This window comes from Nannospalax galili, unplaced genomic scaffold (assembly GCF_000622305.1).
Source record: "Nannospalax galili isolate Female #2095 unplaced genomic scaffold, S.galili_v1.0 scaffold4277, whole genome shotgun sequence".
In the NCBI taxonomy this organism is placed as follows: domain Eukaryota; kingdom Metazoa; phylum Chordata; class Mammalia; order Rodentia; family Spalacidae; genus Nannospalax; species Nannospalax galili.
This window is the reverse complement of record NW_008339449.1, coordinates 37,813-47,642: the sequence shown is the minus strand read 5'-3', so window position 1 is coordinate 47,642 and position 9,830 is coordinate 37,813. Positions and strand designations below refer to the sequence as shown.

Genomic DNA, 9,830 nt, shown 5'->3' with positions numbered 1-9,830 from the left:
AATAACAAGTAATTGGAGAAAGAGTAAGTAGAAACCCTCCAATTCAAAATAGACTAAAAAACTAATATCTAGGAATAAACTTAAACAAAGGCATTAAAGATCTCTACAATGTAAATTCTAAATCTTTGAAGAAAGAGATTGAGGAAGACACCAGGATATGGAAGGACCTCCCATGCTCATGAACTAGAAGAGAATTAATATTGTGAAAATGACCATCCTTTCAAAAGCAATCTATGGATTCAATGCAATCCCAAACAAAATCTACATGACATTCTTCACAGAATTAGGAAAAAATCTTAAAATTCATATGGAATAAGAAAGAATCAGTAAAAGCTAAAGTAATCCTAAGCACAAAGAACAATGCTGGGGGAACTACAACATCAAATCTCAAACTATATTACAGTGCTAAAGTCATAAAACTGCGTGATATTGGCACAAAAGAGGACACATAGATGACTGGAGTAAGATAAAATTTTAAAGTGATTTTAATTTACATTTCTCTAATTACTAATAATGTTGAGCGCTTTTTAAAGCTGTTTTTTATTCTTCTTTATTATTTATTTTGAAAACTCCCTGTTCACATTCATAGCCTGTTTTTAAGTCGGTAATTTTTTCTTGATTCTTTGCTTTTTGAGTTTGTTATATATTCTGAATATTAATCCTCTGTCAGATGTTTGACTGGTGAAGATTTTCTACTGCTCTGTGGGTTATCGCTTTATTTCCTTGGTTTTCATTTTTGTTTGTTTGTTTCATTTTGCCTTGTTTTGCAATACAAAATATTTTTATTTTAATGAAGTTCCACTTGTTTATTTTAATGAAGTCCCCTTGGTTCTTGAGCAACTGATGTCTGATTTAGAAAGTCCTTTCCTGCACCTATATTTTTCAGGGGACTGCCTATGTTTTCTTCTAACACTTTCAGAGTTTCAGATTTCACATTGAGGTTTTTGATCCATTTGGAATTGACTTTTGCTCAGGGTGAAAGATAGGATCTAGTTTCATTCTTCTACAGATGGAGATCCAGCTTTGAAAGCATCATTTGATGAAGATTCTGTTTTTACTCTAATGTGTGTTTTTAGCACCTTTGTCAAATATCATGTGGCTGAAATTGCATGCACACTTGTTCCATTCATCTATGTGTCCTCTTTGTGCCAATACCATGCAGTTTTATGACTTTAGCACTGTAATATAGTTTGAGATTTGATATTGTAGTTCTCCCAGCATTGTTCTTTGTGCTTAGGATTACTTTAGCTTTTACTGATCTTTTCTTATTCCATATGAATTTTAGGACTTTTTCCTAATTCTGTGAAGAATGTCATGTAGATTTTGTTTGGGATTGCACTGAATCCATAGATTGCTTTTGAAAGGATGGTCATTTTCACAATATTAATTCTCTTCTAGTTCATGAGCATGGGAGATCCTTCCATATCCTGGTGTATTCTTCAATCTCTTTCTTCAAAGATTTAGAATTTACATTGTAGAGATCTTTAATGTCTTTGTTTAAGTTTATTCCTAGATATTAATTTTTAGTCTTTTTTGAATTGGAGGGCTTCTACTTACTCTTTCTCCAATTACTTGTTATTGGTATATAGAAATGTTACTAATTTTCATAGACTGATTTTGTAACTTATCACTTTGCTGAAAGTGTTAATCATTTCAAAGAGTTTTTGGTGGAATTCTTGGGATCTGTTACATATCTTGTCATCTGCAAATATAGATAACTTGACCTCTTCTTTTCAGTTAATACTCCTTTAATTTCCTTCTTTTGTCTTATTGCTCTAACAAAAGTTTCAAGCTCTATGTTTTTTTAAAGACTGGAAATAATGGATATCTTTATCTGGTTTCTGATTTTAATGGGGATGTTTCCAGTTTTTCTCCATTTAGGATGATGTTAGCTGTCAATTTGTTGTATATAGGTTTAATTATGTTGAAGTGTGTTTCCTCTAGAACAATCCTTCTGAGATATTTAACAAAAGTGCATGTTGGATTTTGCCAAAGGCCTTTTCTGCATATATGGTGATGACCATTTGACTTTTGTCTTTTAGTTTGTTTATATGATTTGCTTCATTTATTAGCATACATGTATTGAACCATTTCTGCATTTCTGGAATAATGCCTCACTTGATCATGGTAGATGATCTTTTTGATATGTGCCTGTATGCAGTTTGCAAGTATTTTTTTATCTATGGGTCTATAGTTTTTTGTGTGGTTATTTTTGTTTGTTTGTTTTTATTTATTTTTATTTTTTGGTTGTATCTTTTCCTAGTTTTGGTATTAGAGTGATGCTGGCTTCATAGGAGTTTGAGAGTTCTCCCTGTTTCTATCTTTGAATAATTTAAGTAGTATTGGTTGTAGATCTTCTTTGAAGGTTTCATAAAATTTGTGAATTAATTCTTTTGTTTACTCATATTTTTGAAGCTCCTAAGTGTAGTAGCTTGAATGAGAAATGTCCCCATAGGCTCATGTATTTGAACACTTTGTCCCCAGTTAGCAGTGCTACTTGGGAGATCATGGAATCTTCAAGAGGTGGAGCTTTGCTGGAGGAAGTGTGTCACTGGGAATGGGCTTTGAAAGTTCATAGCCTAGCCCAAGCTATAGGTTGAAGATGTGAGCTCTCAGGTTCCTGGTCCTGCGGCCATGCCTGCTGCTTACTGACATGCCTCCCCAACATGAAGGATTCATCCCTCTGGAACTGCAAGCCAAAATAAACACTTTCTCCTATAAGTCTCTTTTAGTCATGGTGCTTTATCCCAGCAACAGAATAATAGCTAACACATTAGCCTATCTTAAGGATGATATATTTAAGGCTTCTAATTTGAAACAAAACATTCAGATATCTTAAGTTTAATATAACATAAGCAGCAAAATGTTGATTGCACTGAGTGATTAAAATGTGTTCTGTTTGACGTAAATTTTAAAAAAGTACTTTACTTATTATTTTTATTTTATATGCATGAGTGTATTGCTTGCATGTGTATAAGTGTACCCGAGTCATGCAAGGCCCATGGAGATCAGAAGAGGATGTTGGATTCCTTTAGAACTGAAGTTATAGACTGTTGTTAGTCTCCATATGAATGTTGGGAAGTAAACCTAGGTCCTCTGCAAGAGCAGCCAGTATTTTTAACCACTGAACCATCTCCCCAGTCCCTGTTTAATATATTTCTAAGAAGTTATTAATGGAATTGTTCTGGGAAGAAGTGATTGATTACCTTTAGTTTCTTAAGTTATGCTGATCATTCAATGATGCATCACTCAGAAGACAGTGTCTGCCAATTCTTTCTCCATACAAAGCTTAATACTCTTCAGCTTGTGTTGAAGCTGATGAGCTCACTGGTCAGTACATAGCATTTCCTCCCACCACTATGTCAGATATTATTCAGAAGGATCAATTGTTCCCAGACTCTGGAAATATTCTCTTGGATTCCATTGCTTCATTAACAATCTTATTGTCTTGTGTCCAAGTCTTCCAATTCATTAACAGAAATCCCACTGTCATGTAATTCACAAGTCACCAACAACATCTTCTGATTAAATCTCAGCCTTACTGGCATTGAGGGGAAGGAGGCCAGGCTTTCCTCTCTCTTCTCTCCCCAGTGTTTTCTCTCTACTGGCTGTCAGCAGCTACCTCCTCCTCATCCAAGATCAAAATTTGTGGAAGTAAAGGTAATAAGAGGCCTGACACTCATCAGTGGAGTGTATGGCAGGTGTCAGGAAGAGTGGCTCCATTTTCCTCTTGTCTTCTCACTCAACAAACCAGCCTGGACAAATGCAGAAGGAGGCATTTCTCAGGGAATAGTGAATAATATATGTTTTTTAAAGTTGCCTCATTTTTCTTTTAGCTTTGACAAGCCTACAACTAAGAATAAGCAAAAACTGAAAGATTTCCAATGAAAGCCTCCTGACCCTAACCCCAAAACAAGGAATTGTGAGTCACTGAGGTGAGAATGTCATGGCAAGCTTGCCTAGTGCAAGTAAATACCAGTGGAAGCAGGACAATTGCCACATTCCTCAACCCTTGCCCTTTGGTGTTGTACAAGGCTTAGCTCCTACTAGTTCTGTCTGCAAGTGGCAGTGATCCATTTCTTGTTGCAGTGCTTAGAGATCAAGCAGAGATCTCATCTTCCCCTGACACACAGCACACTATAGCCTGGCACTCTGAGTCTTCTGCCCAGGTAGTGCCAGCATCAACCATAAATGTCTATCTCTCATTTCTCTCTCAGAAGCAGTGGTCAGTACTCCAATGTCCTTTCTGAGAGAATGCAGAAGGATCAAGCTGTAAGTCCTGGGTGTTGAGGGCACTCATCATTTGCCTCTGTCCAGGACCAAGGAGCTAGACTCACTACAACCTTGGTTCAGGGAGACTGGACATGGCTGAATAAATAGGATGAGACAGTGCTTTGGATGTTAACTCTGATTTTTATTTGTTTTGTTTTTGACAGGGTGTCTCTAGTCCCAGCCCAGTTAGGAAGTCACTAAATGGCCCAGGCTGATCTTCCAGGGATCTGCCCACCATGCCCTGCTGAATCTTCACTCTATCTTCATTTAACATGGACATAGTGAAGAGCCAAGCCTGCGTTTCACACCTCTTTTGCACTGTGGAATGGAATGAACTGGTGGGAATACAAAGTAGCTGACATTGTGATTCCTTCTGTCTTCCTCTTGTTCTTATCAGAGCCCCGCAGAAAATAACTTTCCAACCCAGCCCTGCGCAGATGAAGTAAATCGGATCATCCTACCTGCCTTCTGTCTCAAGGGAATTTGAATTTGTACCTTAACTCAGTCGGTGAGACGTGAGTAGGTAACCTAATTTAAAGGCCAGCATGGGGCTGCCAAAGTGGCTCAGTGGATAAGGATACCTGTCACCAAGCCTGGTGACACCTGCGTTCAGTACCCAGATCCTAAATGTTGGAAACAGTAAACAGATTCTCTGAAAGGTTTCCTTTGACCTCCACCCACACATTGTGGAACAGCTTGCTCACACAGAAACACACACACACACACACACACACACACACACACACACACACACAAATAAACCAATACATAAACTTAAAAACAAAATTTAAAAAGTGTCATCATGGATGAGAAAAGTCTAACTTCCATAGTTCCTATGTGAAAAGAAACAGTGCTTGAGAGGTGGTAAGAAGAATGAGCAAGAAACTGAATCCTGAATGACCCAACACAGACCCCAAATAAAATATTTAAACAGGATCCTGAGACATGTGACACTACATCCAAAATGGCAGTGATAAAATTAAAAACTGGTAACGAAAGAGTCCAAGCAAATCAGTTATGCGAATGATCACACAAGGATTTTGAAACAACCAACATGAAAGTTTCAGTCAGCACTCATCAGTTCTGAGATAATTTTTTAATTAAAAATCTAAGCAGAAATAACATAGGGTAGAAGGAAGAGCTGGGCCTGGTAGAACAGAGCTGTAGCCCTGCTACCTGGGAGGTGAAGGGCATCTATAAACTCTTGCAATGGATATCATAATTAAAGAGGGCCAATTAAGTCATCTCATTCTAATATGAAAGTGCAGGACATCTACTGAGCTATTCAGCTTGCTGTGCCTATAACAAACTCCTGAGATAAAGTAGTTGTAAGGAGGAAAGGATTATTTTTGCTCATGGTTTAGAGGTCTCAGTGTGTGGATTCTTGGCCCTATTGCTCTAGACCTGTGTTGGCACAGATCGTCAGGAGGGTCACAGGACTCCTGACTTTCTTACCTGTGGGAGCTGAAAAGCAAGGAAAAACAAAAGAGCAACAGACCAGCATGCTAACATTGACAAATCACCTTCAGGTGCCCTAACTTCCTTTCATTGGACCCTAAAGATTGCACTACCTCTGAAGTGGCAGGGACCAAACCTATAACACATAGACCTCTTTGAAGGCCTATGGTCTCATTCTACTTCTCATTTTGCTCCTTGCTTCCTGGACCCGCTTGAAGATGAGACCACTCAGTTTCTGCTCAGGGGCGCCCTGCCATGCCTCCTCAACCTTAACGGACTCTTATCTCTCTAAAACCTTTAAGCCCAACAGACTTTTCCTTCTATAAGTAGCCTTGATCATGGTTTTTCTATCACAGCAACAGAAAAGTAACTAATACAAGATCTAAGTAACATCTACCCTTATGGGCTGATATCCAATGATACTGAGCTGGAAGTTCATATTAACATGGTAATTCTTAACAAATTAGCTAATGTGTTAAAAAAATACCTATCAATGATCAGATTTTTTTGTATTCATAAGTTATTAAGCTACTGTTGAAATTCATGCACAAATGAAAGAGCGCCTAACATGCAACTGTGAAAATGTAGATCCAAGGAAGGCAATTAAGAGGCAAATGAAACCATTTTCTATAGACAACCGGTTTTCAACACGCAGGGCAAAGTCTCACTTTCTCTGCTGCATGGTGTTGGCACCATAGAAAGATCATTTTCCTAAAACTGAATTTGCAAGGACACATACCAAAGGTGAAGTCCAAAATTTAGTTAGGCTAAGTCTCAGAGAAGCCTCATCAATACTTGTGAATGAGAGTTTTTACAAAGTATAATCACTAAAATATTAAGTTGCTAAAATTTTTTGATATTCTAAAATGACTAAAATATATACATAGATTATAAAAGGTTTAAAATTTATTCCTAATTGAAATATTACAGTGTATTTACTTTTTTTGGCCTTTTTGATATTATAGGAAATTTTTAAAAATTATACCCAATCAAATATAAAATGAATTTCATAAGTACACTAAGATCTCCTTGGGTAAAGTCCATTTGTGTCTTGTAAGCACGGCCTATGAGAGTTACTCTTTATTTGTTTGCATTCTTTATATTCCAAGTCATGTATTTCCCTTATTTCTTACCATTGGACACGAACTTATTATGATTTCAAAATGAAAGTTTTCAACTGCATTTTCTGTAAAGTACATTGACGGTGACTGATGTTATTGCAACAATAAGATACTGTAGCACCAATAATAAAATTTCAACCAAGTGGTTGAACCAATAGTAGAGCTGGGACATTATATTCATTTCTCAAACACTGCCTGTGGCAAGCAACATGAATTGTTTTGTGTCATGTTCATAGTTGAATATGTTTTCAGCTGTTTGCTACCTATATCTATGTTACAAAGACGTTTAAGTAGCACAAAAGAAGCAGTTATATAAGGAAAGCAATAAAAATTCCCAAATAGAACAGATCAGTAATTTGAAGGGGTTGAGACACCTAGGACCAAATGCAAATGAGGTTGCTTGAGAGAAGTTTTAGGGTTGCTATTGTTTTAGATCCTCTATTTGGTTTGTCAACATAAAATGATTAATTTACAACACCTCATACAACTGTATGCCAAAGGTGTGAAATTTCTGTCTATAAACCATTTATTTCAAAATATACTTTTAAAAGGTTATAATGCAACAAAAAAACTGAGAAGTAATATCAAAAAATAAACACGAACTAAATCTCAGATAATTAAATTGAGTTCTGCTTAAGATATTGTGTGGAAATGCCATGGAATCAAAAGCATTGTTTGATAGATTATAGCTGTCATAAAAATCAAAGTCCTTAGTTGGGCATGGTGGTACACGCCTTTAATCCCAGAACTTGGGAGGCAGAGGCAGGCAGATATTTGTGAGTTCTAGGCCAGCCTGGTCTAAATACTGAGTTTCAGGACAGCTGGGGCTACAAGAAGAACCTGTCTCAAAAAGACAAAAAAAAATGTGGTCCTTTATCATGAAAATTTTTCCACATTTTCCATGCCACAATTATAATTTGTCTAATAATCCAATCAAGCTGTCAGTATACATTTGTGTCACGTGTATCTGGCATGTGATTATGGGTGTGTAAGAAATGCTTCATAAACAGTCATAAAGGCCTGGAACATTATAAATGACTTAGCAAGTGTTCTGGAATAACAACTACTCTGTATGTCCAGCATAAGTATTTTTCTTCAAAGCTGACTTAAGTCTTGTAGAAATCCATCTAATGTCTTTGAAATTCAGCTGAATGGCTATGAATCTTTCAGCTAAGCTGTTTTCCCTCAGGACAGTCTTCATCTTAGAGAATATGAGAGAGGCCTGTTGCATGAGCTTTCTAGGCAAGGGTGATAGAGTATTACCAGCCTGTCCAGTAGAAATGACTATATAGAAAGAAATACTTGTGTTCCCCTCTTTGGTTTCAGACTATTAAAGGAATGAACCCTAAGAAATTAGAATTTTCCCAGGAATTTCTTGAAGAGTGAGGAATTGGCTGAGTCTCTGGCCCATCCAGATGTCTTATCTTCTGGAGAAAGATTTATGATTTGTCAGAAGACCTTACAGGAGAAACTTGGAGCCAAGACAGTGATTGACAAGGACCTGCATGTCAACGATTGCTTTCTGATCAAACCCTCCCTCCCCTTCAGGATACTGAAGATGAACTTTGGGGAGCAGAGCGTCACTGGATCTCTTTGTCCCTCTATCTAAGGTAGTCACATTAAATAAATTTCTTTTTCCTGCTTTTCACTATTAATGTGGCTCTTTTAATTGACTTTTTGAGGACAGGTGCTTGAACCTGGCTTGTTGAGGTAGAAGTTATGACTCCTAAGTCCAGTGATAGTAGTCTTCATGTGGATGCTGCTTCATGTGGATGCTCTAACCCTATCAGAAGCATAATCAGGAAAGACTGGAATGTATGCAGCAGGTATTGCCCTGACTGCTGACCATCTCCAGCAGAGAAATATTTAAGTACTAGAGTTCCATAAGTCTAACTTTCCTTATGTCAGAAATACTCCAGTGCAACTTTGACCAAGATAAAACTCATTAGATGATTAACCTTCTTACACATTTTGAAATTTTCTTTTAAAACAATAAATGAGCCTTTTATGCCTCAAATTTCTATATGCATTGTAAGTTGACACAAAGCCAAGTTTTGTCTTTAAAGCAATTTTGGATATGCTAATGTAGGAATAAATATGCTCATTATAATGAATTTGAAATATGTAATGAATGGAAAAAAATCTTAAATACTTGTGTTTGTAAGCATATATTATTATTAAATACAGTTTTAATAAGACAGCATATGATAAAGTTTAAAATCTGTTAAACTCTATTTATTCTCATTAGCCTTATATAGTGACAGAATTACTTAATCTCTCTATATTTTACTTTCTGTATCTGTAAAATAGGATTAGGTATAAAAAATCCCCATAGGCAGTCTTTGTAGGTGAAGTCTTGAGTTTCCTGGATGATAATTTTTCTGCCCCCCCATACCTTCAGATGTATATTATTGCAAAGCAGACTAAAATTCAATGAATGTAACATGATGCGTCTACATGGAAAAGGCCTGGTGCTTGACTTTCCACGTGCTACACCTCGACCTTGCTAAGAAGAAAATGCAAGTCATGAGCTGGGCATCTCTACCTTCTGCTTCCCCTGTTTGCAGTATCAGCAAAGAAGAAATTCTTCCACACGATGTCTATACAGGTCACGTAAGGGTGAATCTAATGTGTCCACTTGACATGGCGACTGTGCCTAGGTATTTTGAAAAACATTATTATGGTTATTCTGTGGAGGTGATTTTCAGATGAGATTAACAATTAAAATTGTGTTCAATGAAACATACTTCTTAATGTGGGGGTGACTCATCTAATCACCTGAGGTCCTAAGGCTAACAACCCTGAGTAAGAAGAAATCCGGTCAGTATACCATCTTTGCAATCCTGCCTGGCTCTCCAGCTCTCAGATGCCTCTTACAAATTTTCTATTTGCCAAGCTTCCGTATCAAGTGTACAAGTATACCAATTTCTTAAATCTCTCTCTCTTTCTCTCTCTCTCTCTCTCTCTCTCTCTCTCTCT

General features: G+C 36.9%; 1 long non-coding RNA gene across 2 annotated transcripts in view; it reads left to right on the top strand.

Annotated features, from left to right (window-relative positions):
* Positions 1 to 9,543, top strand: part of LOC103735064 — a 19,375-nt gene extending 9,832 nt beyond the window's left edge. Inside the window, exons 2-4 of one of the 2 annotated variants that reach the window (XR_607316.1) lie at positions 4,437 to 4,780; positions 8,178 to 8,461; positions 9,253 to 9,543. This is a non-coding gene — a long non-coding RNA (uncharacterized LOC103735064). Of the gene's footprint in view, positions 1 to 4,436; positions 4,788 to 8,177; positions 8,462 to 9,252 lie in introns of both variants that reach the window. The other variant, XR_607317.1, reaches the window with a different exon arrangement.
* Positions 9,544 to 9,830: the final 287 nt, after the last annotated feature.